The sequence below is a fragment of the Parasteatoda tepidariorum genome, chromosome 10, assembly GCF_982258835.1.
Source record: "Parasteatoda tepidariorum strain Cologne lab strain chromosome 10, Ptep-v5.0, whole genome shotgun sequence".
Lineage (NCBI taxonomy): Eukaryota > Metazoa > Arthropoda > Arachnida > Araneae > Theridiidae > Parasteatoda > Parasteatoda tepidariorum.
Window position 1 is genome coordinate 14,831,382 of NC_141764.1, and position 27,674 is coordinate 14,859,055.

At 32.8% G+C, this 27,674-nt stretch overlaps 1 long non-coding RNA gene across 8 annotated transcripts in view; it reads left to right on the forward strand.

Annotated features, from left to right (window-relative positions):
- Positions 1 to 27,674, forward strand: part of LOC107455688 (uncharacterized) — a 105,242-nt gene that overhangs the window by 39,469 nt on the left and 38,099 nt on the right. The window contains exon 2 of one of the 8 annotated variants that reach the window (XR_015429928.1): positions 4,960 to 5,792. The exons of 6 other annotated variants lie outside the window; for them this stretch is intronic. This is a non-coding gene — a long non-coding RNA (uncharacterized LOC107455688). Of the gene's footprint in view, positions 1 to 4,959; positions 5,793 to 16,919; positions 17,252 to 27,674 lie in introns of those variants that run through there. One more of the 8 variants, XR_015429929.1, reaches the window with a different exon arrangement.

Sequence of the window (27,674 nt, forward strand, 5' to 3'; positions counted from 1 at the left end):
CTTCGAGTTAACATATTAAATATAAGTGGCGCCATCAGTTGAAAAAATTCTGAACTGAAATCAGTAACTCAGGGAGGCAAAATCTGTGCTCTGTCACCTGATTTCGGTGCCAGAATTATTTATTTATTTATTTTTAAACCTTAGTAGTTTTGCTGTTATAAATTTTTCCAGATCATCTAATTTTAGGGTAGCCAGTAGTTTCATTTTTATTTCTTTGAAAATGTGATAGTGAATAAATAAATATCTGTAATTAACTTTAAACTCATAATATTGGGTGATTACAAAACGTTTATGCCATATTTGATAAGCATATGAAAACATTATTACAATTATTAGTGTTACACCATGCATTAATGAGTTACCATTTCCATGATGTTTCTTTATTTCCAATAGCCAAGCAACGGTTATATAGAACAATAGAACAAGGGGAGAGTTAATCAACTATGTCAATCTTCACCAATAAGGGGATATAATTATCGGTTCATTTATTTATTTTTTTACGCTCATTATATATATATTTTCTTTTTTTTCTTTCTTTATTTTTCTTGTATCTTATTTATTTATTTTCTTTGCTTCTGTCCCAGGAGAATTGTATTTATTTCACTAGATTTTTGAGCAAATCAACAGCTCAATATGGACCACGTATCGATGTTGCCGAGTTCACACCACTTCCGGAGATCAGCATTAAGGGAAGAGTTAATTGACTAATAAGGGGATGTAATTAACGACTGTGTCAACCTTCATTGTCGAAAGTTATCTCAATATAGAATTAAGTTACATGCCTTACATATTAGTGAGCAGATATTTAATATTTAAAGTCGTAGTTACGCCACAATACTCCTCTTCTAGAATTTTATCGGTGGTAGAATTCGATGAACGGATACCACTACTTGATTAAGGCTGTTTATATATTTATTATTTTCCTCGCTCATTATTTTTTTGTTCTTAAATTAGGGGAGAGTGGGGTCAATTGTAACATTTTTTACTTAACTATTTTTAACTAACAAAAAATCCAATATATTATTAGTATTTATTGACAGACGTCTAAAGTAGACTATCCTCTACTAGAAGAAAACTAAATACCTGATTTTAAATATTATTATATTAGTTATTAACAATTTTTGACAGTCGTGCACTTGTTACAATTGTCCCCACTTACGGCTGTGTAATTGTACAATTGTGTTACAATTGTAACAGTTCATAAATTCAACTGAAACATAATTAATTATACATATTATCATAGTTGTGATATATTTTTTTATTGATCAAAATAGTAGTGATATTTTAGGAGTAAAAATAATAATGAACAGAGACCTAAAGGGTTAAACTTTTAACTTTAAGGGGTTAAAAATTTTAATTTATGCTGCGAAAGGTGACAAATAAAATAATGCCCATGCAACATAATATAAATGCTATAGGAAACTATTGGTGGTTCTTAAAGAGTTACGTAATGGTTTGTAAACATAAGATTATTTATTTTCAACTGTTACAATCGTCCCTTTACTTATTGTTACAATTGTCCCCAAGACGCCATTTCAGCTTCATTTGTTAAAAACAATGCTAATTAATTAGCAAAGCTAATCTTTTTTTTATTGAAATGTTAATTAAGGTGTCCACTTACATATTCGGTTACTAATTTTTATTTGTTTAAACAAAATTTCTTTGTTACAATATAGTATTCTAATACCAAAAAAAGTACTTGCGTGGCGTGAAAATATCTTTTGCGATGTAACTTTTTCAAAAGTACATAAAAATGGTTGCCATCAGGGATGTACTTGTAGATTTGTTAAATGCACCTTGTGCGCCACCTAGGAACCAAATCTAGAACCCGACACTCGAAATTTTTGCTCTGTTACAATCGTACCCTGTTACAATTGACCCCACTCTCCCCTACTTATTGATTAAAAGAACTGTAATATTTCCCCCAGATTTCTGAGCTCTATTTTTTTAAGTAAATCAACTGCTCAATGTGAACCATCCATCTATGGCGAGTTCATTTCAGGTCCGGAGGACACGAATAAGGGGATATAATTATCGACTATGTCAACTTTCATATATCATAAGGTTCCTCTAAATAAAATCAAGTTAGCATGTCTTATATACTAGTGAATAGGTATTTATTATATGTAGGGGTAGTTACGCAAAACAATAGAACACAAAACAATAAAACGAAAAACAGAACACTAGAGTCATTGCCCTGGGAGCGCTCTTGCTTTCCAATATCTCGACACCTTTGTAAGTCCGTGAAGAGCCCCTCATTAGAGCAGATAGTCTCTTTCTATTACTTCTCTAGAAGTAGTATTCTCTATGTAGGGAAGATTGGATCTTAGGTTTCTTACCATCACATCTTAGTTCATCATTTATCCTATCTTTCTCTAATTTTTTATTGCTGTACGTGTCTGAAGATCTCTGAAGTTGTTGTTGTTGTTGTTGTTGATTTACGTCGCACTAGAGCTGCACAATGGGCTATTGGCGACGGTCTGGGAAACATCCCTGAGGATGATCCGAAGACATGCCATCACAATTTTGATCCTCTGCAGAGGGGATGGCACCCCCGCTTCGGTAGCCCAACAACCTGCGCGCGAAGTCGAGCACTTTACAGTAGCACAGTTTAACGAGGACCAATACCGCACACCCTCGGTCCCTACGCAGACTGATCCAAGTGGGTCACCCACCCGCACACTGACCGCAGCCAGTGATGCTTGACTTCGGTGATCTGATGAGAACCGTGTCTTAACGATCAGTCCACTGCGGGACGAAGATCTCTGAAAGAATAAGATGTAAATAAGTTTTCAGGAAACAGTTCAATCTCTCAATGAGGGAGTCGTGGTGGCTCAAGGGATAGAGCGTCGCCTCCCAATACCCTTTTATGGGCACAAAATATTTTATGAATGAATTTGATACCGATTACAGCTGCGCCAAAATTGTACATTTTTATGATAGATTTTTTTACGGACCCTTGAAGATACACTATCTGGACAAAAATATCTGGACACCCAGTAGACTCAGAGCGTCCTGAGCCACAATTTAATATGATTTTGGTCACCTTTTTGCATCGATGACAGCCTGCGCGCGTCTGGTAAGATTTTCCAACAGTTTTTGTGAAGGTGGCCATTGGAATGGACTTCCATCACATCTGAAGTGAGTGCAGTGAGGATGGTCGATTCGGCTGGCTGCGCAATCTGCGCTCTAATTCGTCCTGAAGTTGTTCAATGGGACTTAGATCAGGGGCTCTGAGAAGGCCAGTCCAGCTTTTGAGCAACCATTTCGTCAAAACACGTCTGTGCAAGCCTTGACGTGTGAATGGAGCAGTTATTCTGCTGGAAGAGAAATGGGCTCTATATATTGGGAGTGGCTCTATATATGGGCTCTATATGTGGCTCGAAATATTGGGAGTCCAGCATTGTCCACGCACATCTCATAGTACATGTTCCCAGCCACAGGAACTAAAAGACCCAGGCCAAACCTTTGAGAAACAACCCTACACCATTATGCTTCCACCACTATAGCAACCGGGTGTGCGGACACCTTTAGCCATATAGCTTGAAAGGTATATGGCCATATAGCTTGAATTAAAATAAAATTTTAAATGTCATGAGTTGCCTCGAGCAACAGCACTATGTTAGATGATACTGAATATAGTTAATATTTATTTCGATGGGAAGAACTACGAAATACGTTTTGTGCACTATTTTGTAGTGTTGTTTATTACTGATTTATTGATGCTTATTTTTTCATTCCGTACGAAAAACGGGTATTCAGCTCTTTATAAAATTAAATAAAACCTTCCATTAAGAAATTATTGTATTTGTATGTATAGTTCGTTCATTAGGAGTTGGCACTTGGTTCCACCGCCTCAGACGCAAAGTTCATTTCACCTCGGGAGTATGTGGAGAAACATCTCCGCTCTTGAAATTGAGACAACCCTCAATGCGCGCCAAGCGCAAACAGTGAATTCTTTTTCAGTCACTTTCTTCGCTTTACCATCTGCTATTATGCCTTTCGTTACTCAAGATATTTAAATATTTTGAATTTAAAAACTGCTCTTTTCCCAGCAAATATCTCAATAAGGATAAACTATTCACTCAAAAGAGAGAAGTATTATCAAATTTATGAAATAAAATGCACATATTAAGAAAATGCACATAAAAATTGCCAAAAAAAATATTTTTGTCACATGATCGCCAAATAGCAACCTTGTTTAGAATTGTTCACATCCTTCTCCCAAAATAGTAAAATAGTATCATCTGATACCACGTGATGAAGGCGGAGCAAGTGCCAACTCCTGGTGAATGAACTATAGTAGCAATCTCTTTTACTTGAAAGTTCGCTTGTTCATAAGCCCAAAGGCCACAATGGCACTTATTGAAGGGCAATTTCTTTTCTGTCTTGAGTAAAGAAATTTTTTTGTTCTCCAAATTTCTTGGCACTGCGAAATCTCAGGTCTCGATAGGAGTTCAGCAAAACTGATTCATTTCTGTAAAGTTCTGATAATAAATTGTAACATTTTCTACGCATAAAATTGGGTGATTGAAAATATTGGTACAAAATCTGATCTGAACTACATCCTATTAATTGGTTATTAAAATTTCCAGTGTTACAGTCTCTGTATCCATTTCTTTTTACATTACCAAGCCCATTAAAAAAATATTAGTGAATATTTTGAAAAAATATTTCGACAGTTAGTAATTTTTCATTCATTCTTTTTTTCTTCCAATTTTTTTTAATATTGTATAACGATTAAAAATATTATTTTAATTTGATATTAAAATGTAAACTAATAGTTTTTTTTATGGCAAGTAAAATATATAACAGCTATGAAACTCTAAAATCTCACTGTTCTTTTGGTACTGAATATTTAAAAACTATTAATGTCATTTAAGAGATTTGTGACACTAAGCGAATAGCGAGGATGCAATAGCTCAGAAAACCAAATAATATTTTTTTTTTTTTTTTTAGTGAAAAAAAACAGTGTGACGATCATCTGAAGGTTGCGTTGCTCACTGACCGACCGAAAGGCACCATGGGACTGAAACACTGACGTGACGTCAGTGACACATTATTGACAGTTGCGTTTTGGTGGAGAGTGGCACAAAAATAGTGACTGCGTCACAGTTCATATCAATTGTCAGACAATTGAGCACGGCAAGATGCACGCAACGTGTCTTTTTGCACTTGGATTTAGACAGGTGCAGTTGGGCAGAGGCGGAAATGTAAATATTTAACCTCTTCTGCTTGCTTGAAATTTAGATTGTTGCTGCGTTTGAATTAGGCTTAAAAGGTTAATACAATGTTTTAATACAATCGATACAATAATCTTTATGGATAGATGGGTAAAAATTAATCTAACAGTTACGATCTATTTTCATAAACTTGAAACATTTATTCAAATAACTTATATTCGCTAAGAAACGTTGTTTTCTGTGACGACAAAGGCCTCGTAAAATAGTCTGAAAACCTTAAAATCATTGAATAATTCTCTCTATTTATTTATTGATTATTTTTTTGTGTATTTTTTTCGTGAGTTTGAATAATCTAGTGTTTGATTAAATTTTCTGTCATTCAAAAATTTGATCATGATAGCTTGAAATTTTTACAAAACAATTTTTTTTTCATTCTTACCTTCTTTCTTCATTTGCCATTTTCATAATTAGACAGAGAGCAAACACTGAATTTCGAAGAAAGAAAAACTGAATTTAACAGTCATAGAGGTAGTGTTAACAAAGTTTTCGAAAGACAGTCTTAAAACCTTAAAATCATTGAATTATTATCCTTATTTATTTATTTGCATATTTTTGTGAGTTTGAATAATGTAGTGTTTGATTTAATTTTCTATTATTTAAATAGTAGGTCGTGAATGCTTTTCAATTTGACAAAATCGAGATGTTTTCTCTTACATAAAGTTATTCAAAAAATAGCTCATAATAACTTTTCATTTTTAAAACTGAAATTTTTCTTTTTGTTTTGTTAATTTATACCGTTATTTCGTCATCTGGCTTTTTCATAATTCGATAGAGGGTAAGCATTCGATTTCGAAGAAAAAACTGAATTTAACAGTCATAAAAGTAGTGTTAACAAAGTTTTCGAAAAACAGTCTTGAAACCCTAAAATCATTGAATTATTCTATTTACTTATTTATTTGCATATTTTTGTGAGTTTGAATTATGTAGTGTTTGATTTAATTTTCTGTCATTCAAAAATTAGGTCGTGAATGCTTTTCAATTTGACAAAATAAACCTGTTTTCTCCTACATAAAGTTATTCAAAAAATAGCTCGTAATAACTTTTCATTTTTACAAAAATGAAATATTTTTTTTTGTTATGTTAATTCATACCGTTATTTCGTCATTTGCCACTTTCATAACTCGACAGATGGCAAGCATTCAATTTCGAAGAAAAAATCATAAAAGTAGTGTTAACAAAGTTTTCGAAAGATAGTCTTAAAGCCTTAAAATCATTGAATAATTCTCTGTCTTTATTTATTTGCATATTTTTGTGAGTTTGAACAATGTAGTGTTTGATTAAATTTTCTATCATTTAAAAATTAGATCATGAACGCTTTTCAATTTGCCAAAGCTGAATAGTTTTCTCTTTCATGCATCATTCAGAAACTAGTTCATAATAACTTTTTATTTTTACAAAACTTAATTTTTTAAATTTTTTTTTTTCCATTCATACCGAAATTTTTTCTTTTGCCATTTTCCTAATCAAACAGAGAACGCTTCAAAACGAAGGGGAAAAAATGAATCTAACAATCATAAATAAATTTTACAACAATGTAGTGTTGACAAAGTTTTCGAAAAAAAGCCTTAAAATTATTGAATAATTCTCTGTCTTTATTTATTTGCATATTTTTGTGAGTTTGAACAATGTAGTGTTTGATTAAATTTTCCATCATTCAAAAATTAGATCATGAATGTTTCCAATTTCATAAAACTGAATTGTTTTTTCCTTTAGACAATTATTCCTTCAATTGCTGATTTCGTAATTAGACTATGAACACTAAATAACGAAGGAAGAACCTAAATCTAACAGTTAAAAATGATTTTTACAAACTCTACAGCCGTTATGAAAATAACATACTATTCGCTGAAAAGCGTTGCTTAAACAGCTTTAAATATTTCTCCAATAAACTAAAGTCAGCGCTCTCGATTTCGTTCCTGGTTTTTACGAAAGCTTGTTCTGAAATTCTAATATTGCCGCGGACAAAAATCAGCAGCAAGTGGTGGAAAGTGCACTTTACATATTTTTGGTATAACCTGTCATTTTCATCTGGTACACTTCGCAACTATTATGCCACTGTTTAAAAGCGAAACCTGTCCTACCGGTCTGTCTGTTTGTCTGTTCGCATAGAGAAAGGGGGGCGATCAACGCAGCCACTGAACACGCGATCTATTCTGAAATGTTACGGAAATAAGGAATCTGTCATAAAAATATTCTACTTTAGATTAATTGCGATTCTGAAAATCTTTAACTTTTCAATGGTTTCTCTTTGCTTGGCAACCTCATACCAATTTAAAGAGTTTCTGTGTTGAAACAAAAGTTCTGATTCCGAAAAATAAACTGTTTTATTTAAAACAAATCGCGTGATCTGTACCGTCAGTAGTAGTTTTCGATTTGAAGATCGAAATTTCGAAGCAAATTTTTGATATCTATAGTATTGTTGAATATTTCAAATAAATCGGTTTTCTATGATATACTAATTTCATATTATGGGGGCTAATGTGCTGGAATAAGTTTTAAGTTTCGTATGATGACATAATTTTTTTAAAATTACTTTTATTTATCTTTGTTATTTTAAATTTTAGAGTGATAGAACATTTATTATTCCTTCCATTTGACCCTAGAAAGAATTCGCTTCCCTCTTCGCCCTCTTAAAAGAACGTTACATTCCGAGAAGGATTTTTCGTAGGCAATATTTTTTCTCTTTTATAAGTAATTTAAAAGTAAGGAGTAAAAACAGATAAACCAAGTTTTTTTTTTTTAAGTATTAAAATATTTACATATTATGGCAGAATTACGCAGTAGGAAAGTTATTATGCAAAGATTTGTTTGCGTTTTGATATTTAGAAATACTTTTTTTTGCATTGAAAACTTCCTAGTTTAACAGAATTAATTTTCTCTAAACTTGAAATTTTATTATATTAATGGAGCGTGGTGGCTCAGGGGATAGAGAGTTCGATTTCCAATGAGGGGAGACCGGGTTCGAATCTCAGCGATGGCTGGTCGATGCGAATTCCACGCCCGGCTCGCACCGACCACAGTGCTGAAGTAAAATATTCTCAGTGGTAAACGGATCATGGGTTAGAGTCCTCTTACCATCGGGCGAACCATTTGAGGTTTTCGTGATTTACCTCTTCATGTAACGCAAATGCCGATTAGTTCCATCTAAATGTCCTCCATGAATTCAAATTTCTCCCAATACTTGATACAGGAATTCCACTGTTTTCTAGATTGGGTACAAAAATACAAAGCTACGGCTAGCTAAGCTCAAAAAAATTGGATCGGCAGTTCAAAGACGGTTATAAAATAAAATATTAATGGAGGAGACGAAAAATTTCTCGTGTGTGCATGCATGAACGTGCATGCTAGATATTCTGGGATAGCTCTCTTTTAACGCGTGAACCAAGGACGCGGTATCTACCTAACAATAGTTGAGATGTTCGATTGTTAGTCCAAAGATGGCGAACTATTTTTGATTTGTGTACCAGTTAAATTGTGGTTTATTATTCCCATGTGTCTAGTAAGACGCTTGTTACAGTTTTTTTTTTTTTTTTTTTTTTTTTTTTTTTTTTTTTTTTTTTAATAATGCCTATGTCACTGCTTTCAACCATATAAACACATTGTGAAGCTATATCTGTTGTTTAGATATTAACTTGTTTTAAATTTGATACCACTCATTTTCTTACAATCGCTTATGTAGAATTCTTTGATAAAAACACCTGCTCACAACACTGTGCAAATTTATTATACGTTCAATTTTCTCATAATTTGTAATTTACTTTGAGTTCTCCTTTTTTTTTTCCCCTAATGCTATAAACTTCCATAGTGAATTGGGCACTTGTCCTTCAGATCTTGGAAAATATTATAACTGAGCCCAAAATCACACATATTTTAGATAGCCGCTGATATTAAATTTCGAATGAACTTCTTTCCTGCTATCGAAATACATGCCACGTGCCGAAATATATGGCACGCGTGCCATATATTCGCCATCTTTGATCTAGGCAATCGGATGACCACATATGCCTTGATGTTTTTGGAGAAACTCTGTGGCTAGATTTAAAAGAGGAAACCTTGATGATATTTGTCTTTTTAGGAATGAAGTTACCCATGATTTTATTTTAGTGATCGGCAACTCATTACCATCGTCATGAAGCTCATTCTAATTGCTTAATCTTTATCTGAAAAGTGAAAATATTCGATGGATGAATTAGTCATCTTTATCGCCTAACTTTGGAATACTAGGACATCTAGAACCGTCTGAGAAGGGTAACTGCAACCCATAAGCCATTTCCGTTAACTACCCAGGGCCTGAAAACAGTGTTGGTAAGTGAATGAAACCAACTACCACACACAGGGACATTCAAATTAATTCAATTTCTGCATGAAATCATGGTGTGTATAAGTAATATAAAATGCCTCTAAAAATTTTTCTTCTTCTATGAACTAACAGTTTAAAATGGTTTTTACTTATTAATGCCAACTCGGAGATATACTTTTACATTCATTAAGGGTCATGCGTATTCAATGTTCCATTTAAGAGAACATTTTTAGAGTTAATTGGCAATCATTCTTGGAAATATTGATCATTAGAGAAATTCCCTTTAAGAGATTTGGTGCCGTTTAGCTGACAATCAAGATAATTCCCTTTCCCTCTTTTTTATCACTTGCTTGTAAGTAAAGATTCTAGCTACCGATACCCTACAAAAGTCCACGATATAAAACAGAAAAGCAAGCAAAATTGTGTAGTTTTTCCTGGTATTATTTGCTGAGAAAATGCTTAAAACTGTGATTGGTCTACAAGCTATTCTGCCAAGTCCTCATTTATTCCAAATAAAGTTTTCGATAGACTAATTGCTATAGATTTTTTTTCTCCAATTTATTTTTCACACCTTAAGATAGTATGATCTTAGATAATTATCGTAGATAAATTATTAGAAATAGATTAGGAAGGGATCATAATCCCTAGTTAAGAATTTTTTTCTCTAAATTCCTGATTCTGTAACTACTGTTTTTTTAATTATTTTTTTTTATTACCGTCGTTGAACAGCCGACCCAATTTAATGGGTTTACGACTATTAATGTACAACTCCGTAGCCTTGTAATTTTGAACCCAATCCAGAAGACAAGGGAACTCCTGGATTGAGTATTGGGAGAAATTTGCCTGCCTGGAGGACTTTTTGATGGTGCTAAACCGCATTTGCGTTACATGGAGAGGAAGACCACGAGAACCTCCCAAGGTTAGCCTGACAGCAAGGGGACTCTAACCCATGATCCGTCTACCACTGAGGATATTTTATGTCAGCACTGTGATCAGTGCAAGTCGGTTGTGGAATTCGTATCGACTGGGATTCGAACCCGGTTCGCCTCATTGAAAGGCGAGAGCTCTATCCCCTGAGCCATCACGGCTCTGTGACTACTGTTTCATACTTTTCGATTTAGATGATTTGTATTATAATTGCTGAATAGTTGGTATGTATTATGTTCAGTCCTCGGTTAAATTATTAGACGCACTATAAGATTCTATGTAAAATCTTAATTATCAGGTGATACTATACAGCTTTATTGTTTTTAAGTGACTGAAACCGGTTTGCACTTGTTTACGTTCGTGTATCAATTGGTTGAATTAGACGATATATAATATAAATTAGACGATTGGATAAATTAGACTATATTATATAAATATAGGATATTTGTTATATCTGGTATTATATTAGCATATTATAATAATTAGATCAAATTATCAGACGCACTGCAATGTTTTAAAAAATGCATGATTTGCACGAGTTTATAGGCAATACTTTTATATTTAAACATACATGTAATGGGTTTTTATTCAGGATATTTTTTATATACTTCCTATTTGTATTTATTTTTATGGCGTTACAATGTCAACCAATTGATGCACGAACATAAACAAATGTAAACCGGTTTCAGCCACGTAAAAACAATAATGCTGTATACCTGATAATTAAGTATTTGCATAAAATCTTACAATGCGTCTAATAATTTGGTCAGGTAAATTTATCTTCAAATAAAATATAATCCAGTTTCCCAAATAGAAACTAGGTGCAATGATTCTATAGTTAAACGCCGAAATAAGAAATTACTCTTAATTTTGAACGTTAATGTAATTAATTAATACATGCGCATTTCTTGTTATAATAAAAAAAGAATAAGAATAAACAAACGTCTCCCTTACATTTTAATGCAGAGTTTTGACTCAATATTCTTCTTTTATTTATTTTGGCAACACAAAAGAAATGAAATGTTTAGAATAACTTAGCGAACGTGAATGTTTGGAATAACTTAGTTTCTTTTACGCCTTCCAGCGCAACAACTTTTTCAATGTTTTCTCTTCCTTTAATCAGAAAGCAAAACAAAAGAATTTTTTTTTTCCTTAGACATATTTCAAAATTCATAAACTCCATTAGCATCCACTAGAGGACTACTAAACTTAAACCCTTTTCTTTTTTTTTCTTTTCTTTTGTGTCTCTTGACAAATGAACGTTTAGAGAAAAGAAGGAATGATAAATGAGTCACTAATTTTCACATCAGACGCAAAGACAAGGTTGTTTTTACGTCAACAACTCTTTCAGAAGAGAGCGTTCCAAAAAAAGACGCCAAATGATCGGTTACGAATGACTTTCATGTTTTGATTGATTTATTCACTAACGGAACTTATTTTAGAAATCTCTTTTTAATTTATTTCCATTTTTGCGCGAAATAAAGAAGTTAGAAGGAGCTGTTAGCATTTTGATCGATCAGGCACTCGCTAATAATGCACCACCAAATTTGTATTCATCGCTTTTCAGCGCCAGAATTAATTTTCTTTCCAAGAAGAAGAAGAAAAAAAAGTTCCAACTTTTGGTTATTCATGTTAAGCTATAAAGATTTTAAAATTGAAAAAGAAAAATAATTCTCTGTTGAAGGGAACTCTTTTAAAGAACTAGAATGATTTTAAGATAGTTTATTCCATTCTTTGACACAATTAAAAGATAAATAAATGAATAAAATAAAAATTACGATTCTATTTCACGTAGAGTTTCCACTGTAATATAAAAGTTTGTAAAAAGATTCTGCACATTTTCTTGAAAGCGCGTTCAAGTGGCAACGCTTTCCGACTAAAAGTGTAAAGCTCCCCGCAGCGGTAATAGGTTTAACCATTCTCTGACGTTAATTATTTATTTATTGCTTCGAAAAGATCAACTTCATGGTGATCAAAATAAATCACAATCATGCAATTTTCTTCTTTTCTAGAAGTGAGGGGTAGTGTGAGAACAAATTACTTGAGTACCTATATTAGAAACTTCGGTACTTAATTCAGCATATTTTGTACCTATTAAAACAGCAAAAATTACTACAATGCCAGTAGTACCTATTTCCAAAGTTAATAAAGCATCATTAGCGCCATCTATAATAGCATGGCGATTTCCTCTACTAAGCGAATCTTATCTCTAAATTCAGCTTCTTCTTTTTTTTTTTAATACATAACTTATTTTTTTACCGTTGATTTTAAATTATTCGGTTTAATGGAAACGTGTTTCAAAAGCGTAAACGTAAACAAAATAAATACGCAGTTTCAGGAAAATGCTAATTTTGGTGAAGTAGTCCACATTGAGCTCTGATCTTGTTTGATATAATGTTTAAAAATAAATAAATACTAAATAGCTTGGAACTAAGTCGCTTTTTACTTTTTTTCTCCTTCTAATAAATAGAGCTGTTCCCTAGCAGCAAACATCATTGTTATTACTTTTAAATATTTGAAAAACACGGAAACATTTAAAATTCAATTTATAACATACTACTGCTAATTTATAATTGCCTAACCAAGGAGAAAAATTCATTTTTCAAATGTTTTTTTCCGAATAGACTCATTGAAATTTGTAGCAATTTTAAGGATCAGGGGTTAAAATTTCCCCTTTCACCTACTGTCCAAATTTCCCTCCCACAGCACAAGGAGTAATTGGAGCACACAAACACTTCTTGCAATTATTGTAATTAGCTCTAAAAACATTTTTCAGTTAAGTTTACGAAATTCATCAGCTAATCTTTCTACTCTTTTTAGGGTTTTAAAATGAGTTTTTGCTATTTTTACAGGGCTTGGCACATTTGCAAATGAAATACACACTACTTAGCGATTAACATATTGAGGCTATAAAGAAAAACATTGAGAGCATTTGGGGTCCTCTTGTAAAGGCCACAGGAGGGCCACCCCAAAGTGGGAGGAGTTTGTCTAAAAAAGCTCTTTGAGAAGTGGAGCTCCCGACCACAAACTTTGGGGTCCCGTCCTTTTATTTACCACTCTCTACTTTTGACTTGTTTCCTTGAGTTGGGTGCCAATCAACATAATTGATGGTAAAACGGGGGAGGTAAAAAAAGGAACATTCTTTTTTTTTTATTTCTTTCTGACCAATAATGGATCGTTCCAATTCCTTATCGTAATAATACGATTTTAACCTTGTCAACAGAACTATTAAGGTTGTACGACTTTTGATTTAAAGTAATAAGTCAATGATAGGGTATTAATGGTGTTTGTTGATCTATGATTGTTCGCTTTTGTAGGGATTTTTTTATTGGGCGATATTGAGAATTTAAAGTTATCAGTCATGTTTATTTATTCTTATTCTATTCCGGCATTTGTTCTTAATGAATCAATACAGTCAATTGTAACTTTGCTACAAATGTCGCCAATGATAATAAATCTGCGATTAATATAGTAAAAAGGAATTAATGCAGATTTTAAAGTTAATTTATTCTTAATTATTTCAGCCAAATGCGCTCAATTAATCAGCACAATCAAAAATATTTAGAGAAAGACGATAAATATTAGGGCCTTGGTTTATAAAACTGAGAAAAATAGCCCTTGGTGTATGGCTGGTTGACTGAATGTAAACAATAACAAGCTTCATAAAACCGGAAGAAACTTAGAAAAGTTCCGGTGTTTTCCTCCGCTTATGTCATGTTTACGAGGCGATGTGTGAACAGGCTTGATATTCTAGGAAGTTTTATTCTTGAAATTTGTGATCAAATTTACGTGTAATTTTACCATTCATAAGAGTTTTCTGTAATTTAAAAATTCTAACTAGCTGTGAGCCTAAAGCAAATTTAAGAAAATTAATATCAAAACTGAATGTAAACAATAACAATCTTCCTAAAACCGGAAGAAACTTAGAAAAGTTCCGGTGTATTCCTCCGCTTATGTCATGTTTACGAGGCGATGTGTGAACAGGCTTGATATTCTAGGAAGTTTTATTCTTGAAATTTGTGATCAAATTTACGTGTAATTTTACCATTCATAAGAGTTTTCTGTAATTTAAAAATTCTAACTAGCTGTGAGCCTAAAGCAAATTTAAGAAAATTAATATCAAAACTGAATGTAAACAATAACAAGCTTCCTAAAACCGGAAGAAATTTAGATTAGAAGATTAGTTCAGCTATGGTTATAAAATAAAATAAAATAAAATAAGGTCATTTCATGTTGTACTTCTGTCTGATTTTAAATTTACATTAATTTTTGTTTAAATTGCATGGAAAAAACCGATTTAATTGATGCTCAAAAATTCTCTTTGCTCCAATTTCACAAAAACAAGATTTTGTATTGGTATAATTTTACAAGAAAAATCAGAATTCTAAACTTATGCATGCTACATTTTTCTTATTCTGATTAGATGACAAACTTGTAAGGTACTGTGCGCAAAATAAAAAATGTATCCCTCTGAATATCTTTTCTTCTAATGATAGGATTTTAACGAACTAAGTTCCGATTATAATTGAAGATCTAAAAATAATGTAAAAATTTGCATATCTTATTATTCTATATTTTTTTGACCCTTATTAAATAAATTAATAAAACATTTAAAAAAAAAAATTTTTACTTGGTTAAAAAAATTCTATAATTATCTTTGAATTAATATTTCAAAATAGGAGAATTCTATAATTGTGTGCTCAAATTTTTTTCATTCCTTTTAAGACTTCTTGGGATATGGTTGAATTCGCAGAAAGTGAAACTAACATTAAAGGGTCCGAAATTTTACTAGTTAGTTAGTACTAATTAATTTGCATACTTGAGGTCTCCCTTTTTTTTAATTGGCAGTCAGTTTGTGAAAAATTTACTATCAAACAACAGTTTAAGAGATATACCTTTTTATTTTTCCCACTGTACATGATTCAAACGATAATGCCGTAGCGATCCATGATGGCTCAGGGGATAAAGTATTCGTCTTCCAATGAGGTGAATTGGGTTCGAATCCCAGCGAAAGCTGGGCGATACGAGCTCCGAATCTGGCCTGCACCGACCACAGTGGTGACGTAAAATATCCTCAATGGTAGACGGATCATGGGTTAGAGTCACCTTGCTGTCAAGTTAACGGTTATGAAAAACCATCGTCCCAAAGTAGGAATTCGGACTGATTTATGATGATCCAACATAAAAATACCCAAATTGTTCTGATGGTATATTCCTGCAAAGCAACAGGAATTCCCATTAAACCAGAATGGAAATGTATAATTGGAACCATCATGCGCTATCATTGATTGTTGTTCCATGAGAATCAAACTTCTCTTGATGGTTAACCATCATAGTATTAAAGTAGTATTTTACATCATGGAATGATGGAAGTTTGTTGGCATGTCAAAAACCATGAACGCATTAAAGGAAAATGTTGGACCATCAAATGTTGGACACCATGAATCGCACTGGAATCATGATAAACCATCAAAATTTTTTGATTGGCCCATCAAGAATTTTGACTTACGTATCAAAAGATACTGCTATTAAAAAAGATACTTTAAGAAAAATTTACTTAAAAAGATACTTTAAAATTTGATATCTATAATTGAAGTGGTCAATGTTAAATTAGTAACATTTTTACGAAAGCAAGTTTTTATTCATTTTATAATATCAATCACCGATTATCATATACCGAGTAATTTTCTAAACTGCCTTTAGAAAAGAATTCAACTATTTAGAAGCAATAAAAATCAATTTTTCCACAATCGACGCAGTTTTTTTGGTTTTTCTCGAAAGTGCAGATTTGTGACTTTTAACTTAGAATAACTTCAATTATTGGAAGAGAGCAGGGGAAAGAAAGAGAAAAATTAACATATTTTGTTACCCATTGGCAAAATGGGTCTTGGTTTGGAGTTGATGGCGTTCACTCGCTTTTCAACTGTGTTCAAGAGTAATAGTAAACAGTGCGCATGCGTCGTCATTGCATGCGTTGCTATGTCGGCAGCTGCTGTTCTTCTTTTTATTTTCACTAGCAGCCATTTTTAATGCATTTACATAATAATAGTTTAAAGTATTTTTATATTCTTTTTATTATTAACGTATAATTACTGGCTTGACGGTGATTTCAATATAAATATGAATACTGAAGAAGGAAAGGTATTTTGTGACGACTTGAAACACGTACATAGGCAGGATTTGAAAACCAATCAAACGACAAGAGGACAAACATCATTTGAAACAGTTTTTGCAACCCATGATTTGAAATGTTTAACGGAGTCAATCCAAAAAGAAAAAGCATTTAACCAATGGGTAACCAGTGATCGTAATAAGGGAATCACAACTTTCTTATTGATTTTTTTTTTTTTTTTTTAACTTGAAATATTTTTGCAGTTTATTTTTAGGCTGATTTCATTTTATTCAGCTCTTGTACCTTACCTCGGTTGTTTACCTGTTTTCTTTTTAAGGAAATCCCTTCAACAAATTTATTTCTATCTCAGATCAACCCTATTGTTGTTTATTTCTTTCAATCCCTTCATCTACGCTCTGTGCCCGTCAACACCATAAAAAAATATCGACCCGGGTAGAAAAACTGGCCGAGAAGCGGGACGACGTAGCCAACAAACGAATGATTTATGACCAAGCTTTTTTGGACACGCAGAATAAAAAAATTCGAAGGGAGTTCCCGGTATTCAGTCAAGTTCTTCTTTTCAAAGATTCTGAAGCGAAATTGGCCGAAGATCGGATAATATCTTAGTTGTCTTATACATGTTTACTCGACTTCCTGACGCCAGAAAAGGTATTTCTTATGATATTTTTTAAATTTATGTCTTATACTAGTTATAATTTTATTTCATAATTTTTTTCATTTCATCATTTATGTTTTTAGAATTTAAATCAGAGATGAATAACTGATTTTGGGTTTTACTTTAGTTCTACCCACAGAAGAAGATATAGAGTAGAAATTATTTATAACAAGCTCGAATTAAATGCGAACCCGGATGTAACTCATCTAATACTATATTAATTCCTATGGAGCATAGCTCGCTTTTAACGAACAAATCCCGTTTATAGCGAACATTATGTTTGTGATTCGTCAATTTTCTTCTTAATTCCACCTCTCCATTATAAAAAATTTCCTTTTTGAGGTCCTTTGGGCTAACGATTTCCTTTATAGATATCGCTCATGGTTTTTCGGGCCATGGGACTTATCAGAAGAACAATAACTCAACAAAAAGAGAGAAATTTCAAAGAAAATGAACTACTTTGTACTGTACAGAAAATAAAAATAAAATAAAATACTATTTAGTGTATCTGGCACAACAAAAATGCAACTCCATTTCACTAGTATAGGATGGCATTATCAATGTGATTCTCTCCATATGCTATATTTGTAATTTAGTAAGCATGTATGAACTTTCATGATTTTTTCCCGAACCCGTTATATATATATATATATCGAAAAACCATCCGTCCGCCCGTCCTCGGCGGTCAAAAATTCCCCGCGGACAACGAATTTTTCGAATCCGACGTCCGCGCGGACGGCCATTTTCCCGTTATTGTTTGTGATACATTCTCAATTTTTGTTATCCTACAAAAGTCTAGCTCCTCACTTCTAAAATGACCCTCTAATCTAGATATACAGCAACATACTGAGTATGGAGGAATTGATGTTTTCTCTGTCTGGGAGTACTGCAGTGGTTGAAAGGGGCTTTTCAGCAATGAACTTACAAAAAAAAAAAAAAAAAACACATTACGCACCTTAAGCAAATAGCGTTATAAACGCAATTATGAACATCTGCCTGAATGGAAAACCCCTTCCAGATTTCTGTGCAGAAACCTCAGTAAATCATTGGCTTGATTGTGGAACTAGCAAACGTCATATTTGCTTCTTTTAATAAACGCAGAACCTTCGGATAAATTGACATTCCAGATAACTTGACCCTTGTCATTTAAATTATTTCATAAAAGAAATACTAGGTTGCTATTAGTAACCTAGTATATACTATATAATGTAATGCGTATTACTGTATAATGTAATCCTAGTAACTACTAATTCATTGTGCAATTTATATAAATGTTTGTAATAAATAAGAGAAAATTATATTTTTATTTATTTAGAAGCGACGGGTTAGTTTCAAAGGAGGACGGGCACAATTTCGGAGTTTTTTCGAGCCCTGATATATATATATATATATATATATATATATATACAGTGGAGCATCGTTTATACGACGCTGAAGGGACCACCGAAAAACGTCGTATAAACGATAACGTCGTATAATCGATTTTTACTTCTAAAACTGAAACTAACTCTGTTTTCAGTTAATTTTAATGTTTAACGTGTTGATTTACATAAATTTCTAAATTAGACAAAGCAAAACAAACAAATAACCAAAGGAGAAAAATTGCAGTGAGCCATTTGAATGTATGTTACCTTTAATTATATTTTCTTGCTATTATTCTTTACAATGCTTTGAATTGCGAGTTGAAGTTATTGCTTTCTATGATGCAATTTTAAATTTCTAATCACGGTCAAATCTAATGGCTGAAGCGCACTTGTGCAATTTGCAGGAAAAAAGAGAGCTTTTACATTTTCCAAAATAATTAGTATCGATGGGTGCGCTGGACATTGGTCGATGAATAGCAAAATTTTTCGTTTTTTCCACTTCATAACATTGTCTAGTTTTTTCAGTCATCTAGTAAAAATTACGGTCGTCATCCAAGCATTCTCGTTGACACCCTTTTCTGTATCATTCATGTTGGCAAATTCCGCCCTTTTTTAAAATACACAAGAAAAAATAAAAAATTAAATAAAGAACAAAATCTAAAAATCGACGTATAACCGATTCTGTGCGTCGTATAAACGATATATTTTTACATTAAAATGAATAGGAATGATTTGGGACCACACTAAAACGTCGTATAAATGTAAACGTCGTATAAGTGATCGTCGTATAAACGATGTTCCACTGTATACAGGGTGGTCCCGAATTCATGGTACAAACTTTAATGGTAAGTACAGGACATTGTAACAATGATTTATTGTATAGGAATGTATAGTCGCAAGTGACGCGGTGAGGCGTAAACCGAAGAAATAACGGCCGAAAGGAAAAACAAAGATTTTATTGAAATCGTTGTTGACAAGTGTCATGTTTACAGTAAGTGTTCAAAATTGCATCCACCAGAAGCGATACATGCTTGACAGCGTCGGTGGAGCCATTGGCGTACACGTTCAAAGATGCATGGTATTTCACGCACACCTGCTGCAGCTACAGATATGCGAGCGACGAGATCCTCATCTGAGTCAACTGGAGTCTCAAAAACAAGATGCTTTAGATGTCCCCATAAAAAGTAATCGAGGCTCGATGATAAATCGGGAGATCGGAATGGCCAAGGGATTGGTCCACCACGCCCAATCCATCGAGCACCAAACTGCACACTACTGCCCTCTACCGGCAATGATACCAACCGATCACTCCATTTCTCTTTCCTTTTATTTCCCCTGTTTACGCCTCACCGCGTCACTTGCGACTATACATTCCTATACAATAAATCATTGTTACAATGTCCTGTACCTACCATTAAAGTTTGTACCATGAATTCGGGACCACCCTGTATATATATATATAACCGTCGTTGAGCAGCCGATCCAATTTTTGGGGTTTGCGACTACTAATGTTCAACTCTATAGCCTTTTAATTTTGAAACCAGTCCAGAAGACAAAGAAACTCCTGGAACAAGTATTGGGAGAAATTTGTCTTCGTGGAGGACTTTTTGATGGAACTAACCCGTATTTGCGTTGCATAGAGAAGAAGACCAGGAAAACCTCCCATGGTTGGCCTGACGGTAATGGGACTCTAACCCTTGATTCCGTCTACTACTGAGGATATTTTACGTCAAAACTGTGGTGGGTGCAGTCACTGCTGGGATTCGAACCCGGCTCACCTCATGGGAAGGCGAAAACTCTATCCCCTGAGCCATCACGGCTCTGTTAAACTTGTAGTAAGTAAATTTGATAATTTGATAAATATGATAAATTTGAAATCGAATAAAAGTGATCATATATCTTTTCCACAAGGGAAATAAAAAAAAAATTATAATCTTTTTGAATTTTTATATTGCCGGCTCAATAAAACAATCAGAGTGTTAAATGTCCGGTTACAGTGAAAAGATTTCTCATTGAAATGCTTGAAATAAATACTTATTTAAGACTTAAATAAACGTAACCACAACCTGTAACCATACATTTTTCGAACGAGCTGATGCGATTTCTAATGAACCAAAAAAACTATGTGCTTGAGTGAAATTGAATCAAGTTATGCAAATAAAAGTTCTTGTGCTCAGGTTGTTAAAATTCATTTTTTATTTTACATTATTATTATCATCATCATCATTATTATTATTTTATGTACAAGGTTATATGGACGGCTTCCTCTTGCTTCCGAATTGTCGCTGTGTTTGACTTCAAGCTAATTTTAAAAGAATGTTATCTTTACAATAACAGCAAAAAATTATCAATGAAAACATTACATATCTATATCAAATAGATATACAATATTAAACACAATACCCAAAAAATATGGCTCGTTAACTAAGGGTAAACAATGAGATACTAAATCCGGAACAGAATCTCTGAAACTTCGAGTGTATTCCTCCGTTCATGTTAAATTCGCTATAAGACGTGTGAAGAGGCTTAATGTTCTAGGAAGTTGTATTATTAAGATTGTATTTAAATTAACACGAAATGGGTAAAGGACGACTTCGGCCTCAGGCACCCAGGTCAAACCTTTATGACTGACTGACACAAAATTTGCAGCTTTCTTGTGATTTTTCTATATTACATAAATTGGATAGCTTGTTTTGTAGGACATTGGGCTCATGTCCTAGAGTTCGTGGGTTCGATCCCCGCCAGCCGAAAAATCCTCGTGTAGTAAATGGTGACTGATGCATGTTAAATCTGTCGAGTCACAAAGTCTTTCATGTTTCCATAACAAATCAATACCTCTGGGGGTACTGGATTAGAGATCGATCGTTCTCTGATTCAGGTCAAAATTGCGATCTGTGGACGAATGAATGGATGTATGAATGGGACCGCCCTATAAACGGGTGCGACGTATGGTGTGACAGAAGTCGAATTCTTGGTCATAGATGGAGCCAATGAAAAACAAGAAACGCCCACTCTGCCTTAAATTTACTCTGTATCACCAAGCAGGCTTGCCCGTGTGGCAAGTGACATTAGAAACAACAACAACACATTAGTTGTCGTAAGCCCAAAATTCGGTCGGCTGTTCAACGACTGATATAAAATATAAAAATATTACTTATATTCTAAGACGTCGTTAGCAATCGTAAGGAGGTCGTGAGGGGAAAAAAGGTGTGTGTGGGGGGTATAGTCTCCTCTATCAAATTAATTCTTCGTAACCTGTTTTTATGCTGGAAACAATGAAATTGAGGAGTTTTTGTCGAATGTTTTGTTGAAAATTTAGTAGTTTATTGTAAAAACCAAGATGGTGAAGAAACAGTTATTTTAAATCATCTTTAGTAAAATGTATCTGGAATAACGTCATAACAAAATTACATAAACGGAAGCACCTTTAAGAACTTCTTCTTTCAGTTATCTTGTCCTTAGAGTCGGCGGCTACAGATAGCAGGCGAATACAAACATATAATATTTGCGAATTCCCAATTCAAAATATAATTATTTATAACTACTTGGCTTGATATTCTAGTGACGTTACATAGCTTTTAAACTGCACACTGAACAATCATTAATGTATTTTTAACGAAATGTATTCCAGTACAGGTCCTGTTAGAGAACTCAACATTGCATCAAGTATCTTTTTGAACATCTGCTGTCAGTTTTCATGTCATTAGAATCGGCGGCTGCAAATGGTAGGCGAAATGCACGACGAATAAAATATAATATTTTTCCAAATTTAATATCTATATATAATTATTTTTATCTGAACACTTGATATTCTAGGGACATTACTAAGCTTTCAAACTGTAAACGGAACAATCAATAACGCATTTTTAATAAAATGTATCGCAATACACGTCCTGTTACGACTTAGCTTTGCGTTAAATATCTTTTCAACTTTTACATTAACTTTACATGCCTTTGGAGTATGTGGCTAGCTAAATCTACAATTTATGTGAGTATGCTATAATATTTGCTAACACCAATTTCCAAATATAATTATTTTTATTCGAACACTTGATATTCTAGGGACATTACTAAGCTTTTAAACTCCCAGCTGAACAATCATTAGAGTTTCTTTAATAGAATGAATCCCAGTACGCGTCAGGTTACATCATTTGTACTTTCAATTTTCATTTTATATATTGGAATCGACGGCTGGCGCAATCTGCAGACGCAGAAATCGGAATCCAGCGGAACGAATAAATCGGCACGCACACCAGATGGCGAAGACCAAAAATTGGAATCGGGATTGGAAGCCCAAATCTAAAAGAGCCTCAAGTATTAAGAACAATCCAACCGAGTTAGTCATCGTAGGAGCTGAGTTGTTTTGTTGCTGTTGGGGGTATCCCCATGTTTTGGACACGAGCAAAATAGGAACTGCCATCAGAATCATTTATCATGCGTCTCCCCTTCTGCTTGGGTCCATACTTGTGCGTGCCAAACGATCATTTATCAAGTTTCTCTTTAGGGCCCACGTTTATTCGACCCACCCCCGAGATGTTGCGGATAAAAAGAAAGTTTTAATTTTTAAGCGGAATAAAAGAATAATAATAATAAGATAGAATACAAAAAAGAATCCGCCCGCAGCTTCGAATTTGTAGGAGAATGGAATGGTTATATTTGTTGGGAGTTATTATTAGAAAAAAAGAAAGAAATAGAATGAAAAAAAAGTAATTCTTTTCCTTTGGAACTTCAGAAAAATCTGTTGCATGGCATAATTCTGTTTCCAGTTCTGATATTGATTGCTTTGCTACCAAAATAGAATTTAAAGCACTGGATAACTTTAGTTTATCAGATTTTTTTTTTCGTGAATAAAACTTGATTGCTTAAAAGCTTTCAAAAAAGTTATCTAATTTGAAAATAATCGAGATTCTAAATGTAAAAGGAATATTAAAAACTCCGATAACATGAATGTGGAAATGATCGCTCATGAAGCGAGGTTTTCATTTCTCAGTAATAAGAACTGGTTCAATACCCTTGAAATACTCTTTGGATACCATTTTTTTTTCTCCCTTCACTTTAGAGGACACTATACAGTGGGAAAAACTTTTCATTGCAAATCCTCTTTCACATCCATAAGTAATTTAAAATTTATTGTACAGCGATAGTAAGTTCATAAAAACCTAAAGTAAGCCATGACATTTCAAGTATTGAAAATAAATTTTCAAAATAGTAAAATGAAAATAAATTGTGAAAAGATAACTTAGGATTACGTAATGGAGGAGTTCTCTTCCAATAATTTATTCACGTTTTGATATTTTTCAGCATTTGAAAATTCGCGGCTTAATGTAGGTTTGCCTGAACACACTTTTTCTGTACTTTAAATTAAAAATTAATTATGGAGGAAAATTGATTAATTAAATTAATTTTCCTCCGTAATTAATTTTAAATTAAGGAGGGAAAAATCAATTAAATTAATTAATTAAAAAAATTGAAAAGTTTCTCCTGCAGTACGGCGTCTTCTTAAGAAGCCTCTTTGGAGAACTGGAGTTTATGAGTTCGATCCTGGCAGCTGAGAAAACGATCATCGTGAATACGCAGCAAGGTGCATGTTGTATCTGTCGTGACTGAAAGTACTCTTGTTGGTTGTGGTGCGGAAGTTAAAAGAGAACGGTACCAGTCCAGGCGCTATCCACGTCATCTGACCTTGTTCAAAGTTACGCGGCATTCCTATCATGGCCTTTAAAAGATTCTGAAAAATGTGGCTAGGTTCAGGCGATGGTGGGATGGTCTGAAACCTCTCTCATCTCAAACGAACTCAACTGCCGCAGGAATGGACACGAATGAGGAAAATTCTAAATATAATTTTAATCCTTTTTATTTAATTTTCAAAAAAAAAAAAAAAAATGATGGTGGATATTTACTCTATTCGACACTATCTTAACGATAAATAGCATTAGAAACTTAACTGGAATTTTTATTATTCTTAGACTCCTTAGAAACCTAACTGTAATGTTCAGTACAAAGAACTAAGCGCCTTAAGAAACTTGGCTGCAATTTTCAGCTCTATGTACTGTCAGGTACAGCTAAGTTCTAAAGTACTTTAACTAAGCAGTGATAGTATTAAGAACTAAGTATGAGCCGTGATAGCTCAGGGGATGGAGCGTTCGCCTTCCAATGAGGCGAACCGGGTTCGAATCTCAGTCGATACGAATTCCGCATCCGGCTTGCACCGACCACCGTGCTGACGTGAAATATCCTTAGTGGTAGACGCATCATGGGTTAGAGTCCCCTTGCCGTCAAGCTAACCGTGGGGGGTTCTCGTGGCTTCCTATCCATGTAACGCAAATGCGGGTTAGCTCCATTAAAAAATCCTCCACGAAGACAAATTTCTCCCAATACTCGATCCAGGAGTTCCCTTGTCTTCTGGATTGGGTTCAAAATTACAAGGCTACGGAGTTGAACATTAGTAGTCGTAAAACCACAAAATTGGGTCGACTGTTCAACGACGGTTATAAAATAAAATAAAATAAAATAAAAACTAAGTGCTTTTAAAATTCAACTGCTACCTTAAGTACAATAAGCTTTTAGAAACCTAAATGTTATTTTTTTACTTATTTAGAACCAAGTGGCTTTAACAATTTTAATATATATATATATATATATATATACATACATACATATATATATATATATATATATATATATATATATATATATATATATATATATATATATATATATATATATATATATAATCCTATCATCAAGGAAATTGTGGTGCTGAATATTTTTATTTGTTTTTACGGTGGTACTGTTGTATACTTTTAAAATAATCCAAGCAGCTAACACACTAGAGCTTCACGTTTTTCTAGAGTGCTTCAAACTAGAGTCACGATTTGTTCATGGATATTTTGATAAGATATGCCAAATATACGAAAGAGTGAGCAACTTGAATTTTCGTTAGAAATACGTAGATCTAGATAATAAAATGTTACGGTTTATGGGTTGTTAATTTTGACATGAAATTTTAAGTTTGATTGATTCCCGAGAAATATTTATCAAAAAACCGCTTATGAAACTCTGCTTTTTATATTTTTATATAACGATAAAGTGTTGAACCTATACACGAAAGAATAAAATGGTTCTTGGATTCAAACCACCCACTTTTCGTTGGTAGATGAAGTGTTTAAAACCTGTTTCATTCACCAATTTACTTAAAATATTTTTAAGGAATACACTCCGTTTGTTTATTTATTTAACTCAAACAATGCTAAAAATCTGAAAACATCATTTTAAAGCTTTCAACGACTTTTTAAATTAGTAACTGCGTAAATTTATTGTTTCAAATTTTGGATAAAATTCTGACACTTTTCTTTCTTCCTCCTCCTTTCCGTACTTCCAAAGAAAAACTGCACAACCCAAACCTAATTTAAAAAAAATTCATCTGAATACTGCAGATTTACAATTTTTAAAATGTAATTATAAATTTTTGTATTGTAAAATTATTTGTCTTAAATTTCGTAAAATGAAAACGAGAGCTACGTCAACAAACAGTAAATAACATAGCGAGATTAATATCGATCTAAACATGATAAAAGTTCTATTTTTTTTCTCTTCCTTTTTTAGCAACAGCTCTAAAAAAAATTCTATTTTAAAATGGAGTTTGTTGTTGGGGGGTGAGTAAATCAGTTATCTTTTTGCAACAGCCTGTGTCGTTAAAAATAGACTTTCGATTTTAGCAGAATCCACTTTGCATGGGGTGGGCCTAAAAGAGAATCAATCAATTTTGCTTAAAAGGAACATTGACATGAGAACTCTTTTCAAAAGTGTATGGGTTGTGCACTTACAGCCTTTACATCTCCCATGCGGTACCTTTACTCGAATTGATTTTATTTTTATTTTTTATTCTCTTAGTTTGACGGGATATTTTTTTGCGCAAATTTTTACCCAACATGATTTAATTTCAGCGAATTTTGAAGCTCTTGTATGTGATGAAGCATTCTATCTCGCTTTATGATATTGAATGATGTATTCGAAGGGGTAGTCATGAATTTATATGCGGAATTATACATTTAGATTAAAAGTTTTTATTCATTTTTATTTTATTTTATTTATTTTTATTTTATTTATTTATATTTGTTCTGTTTTATTAATTCTTATTTTATTTCATTTATTTTAATTTAATTTTGTTTATTTTTAATTTATTCCATTTATTTGTATTTTATTTTATTTATTTTTATTTTGTTTTATTTATTCTTATTATATTTCTTTTATTTTAATTTAATTCATTTTTTTCCATTTATTTTAATTTTATTTTATTTTATTTTATTTATTTTTATTTTATTTATTTATTTTTATTTTTTTCATTTATTATTTTTATTTTTTTTATTTATTTATTTTATTTACTCATTTCATTTATTATTTCCTACGGTTTCAATAATTACTTTTTTGGCAAATGTATTCGAAAATGCATAAATCTATACCATAATTTATGAAGAGGACTAGTGTTTAACTTCTCGTGTTACCTTTTAAAATTCCAAGAATTTTTCAAATAAAACAATTTTTTCAACAAAAAAAAAATTTAAATCAGGATATTGATTAATATAGTAATAAACCGTATGATAATAGTAAAACCGTATAATAATAAACTGTGTAGCCCAATGTTTAAGTCGACCATTCATTCTTGATTACAAGATAAAAAATTTTTGGTATGTCGGGTGTATAAATCGACCTCTTGAACAAACCAACTATGAAAATTTCTAAAATTAAAAAACATTAAAAAAATATTAAGCCTGCGAATTCTTTACAAATCTAAAATATTTCTCATCAAAAACAAGAAATTTTCGTGCTGCTCTTTTAAGCGCCATGTGTCCAACGATAATAAAACGCTTGGTAAAATGTGGATTCAAATGTTATTGTATATTATTTTTAAAAAGGGTGGAATTTCGAATCCTTTCTGATTCAAGTAAAGGCTATTTTTGGTGCGACCCAGCAGATAAGGATAATGTAGAATCTGCAAAGTATGACGTCACTGCTCACTTCTGTATGACGACACTTGCTCACGTAATTGTAT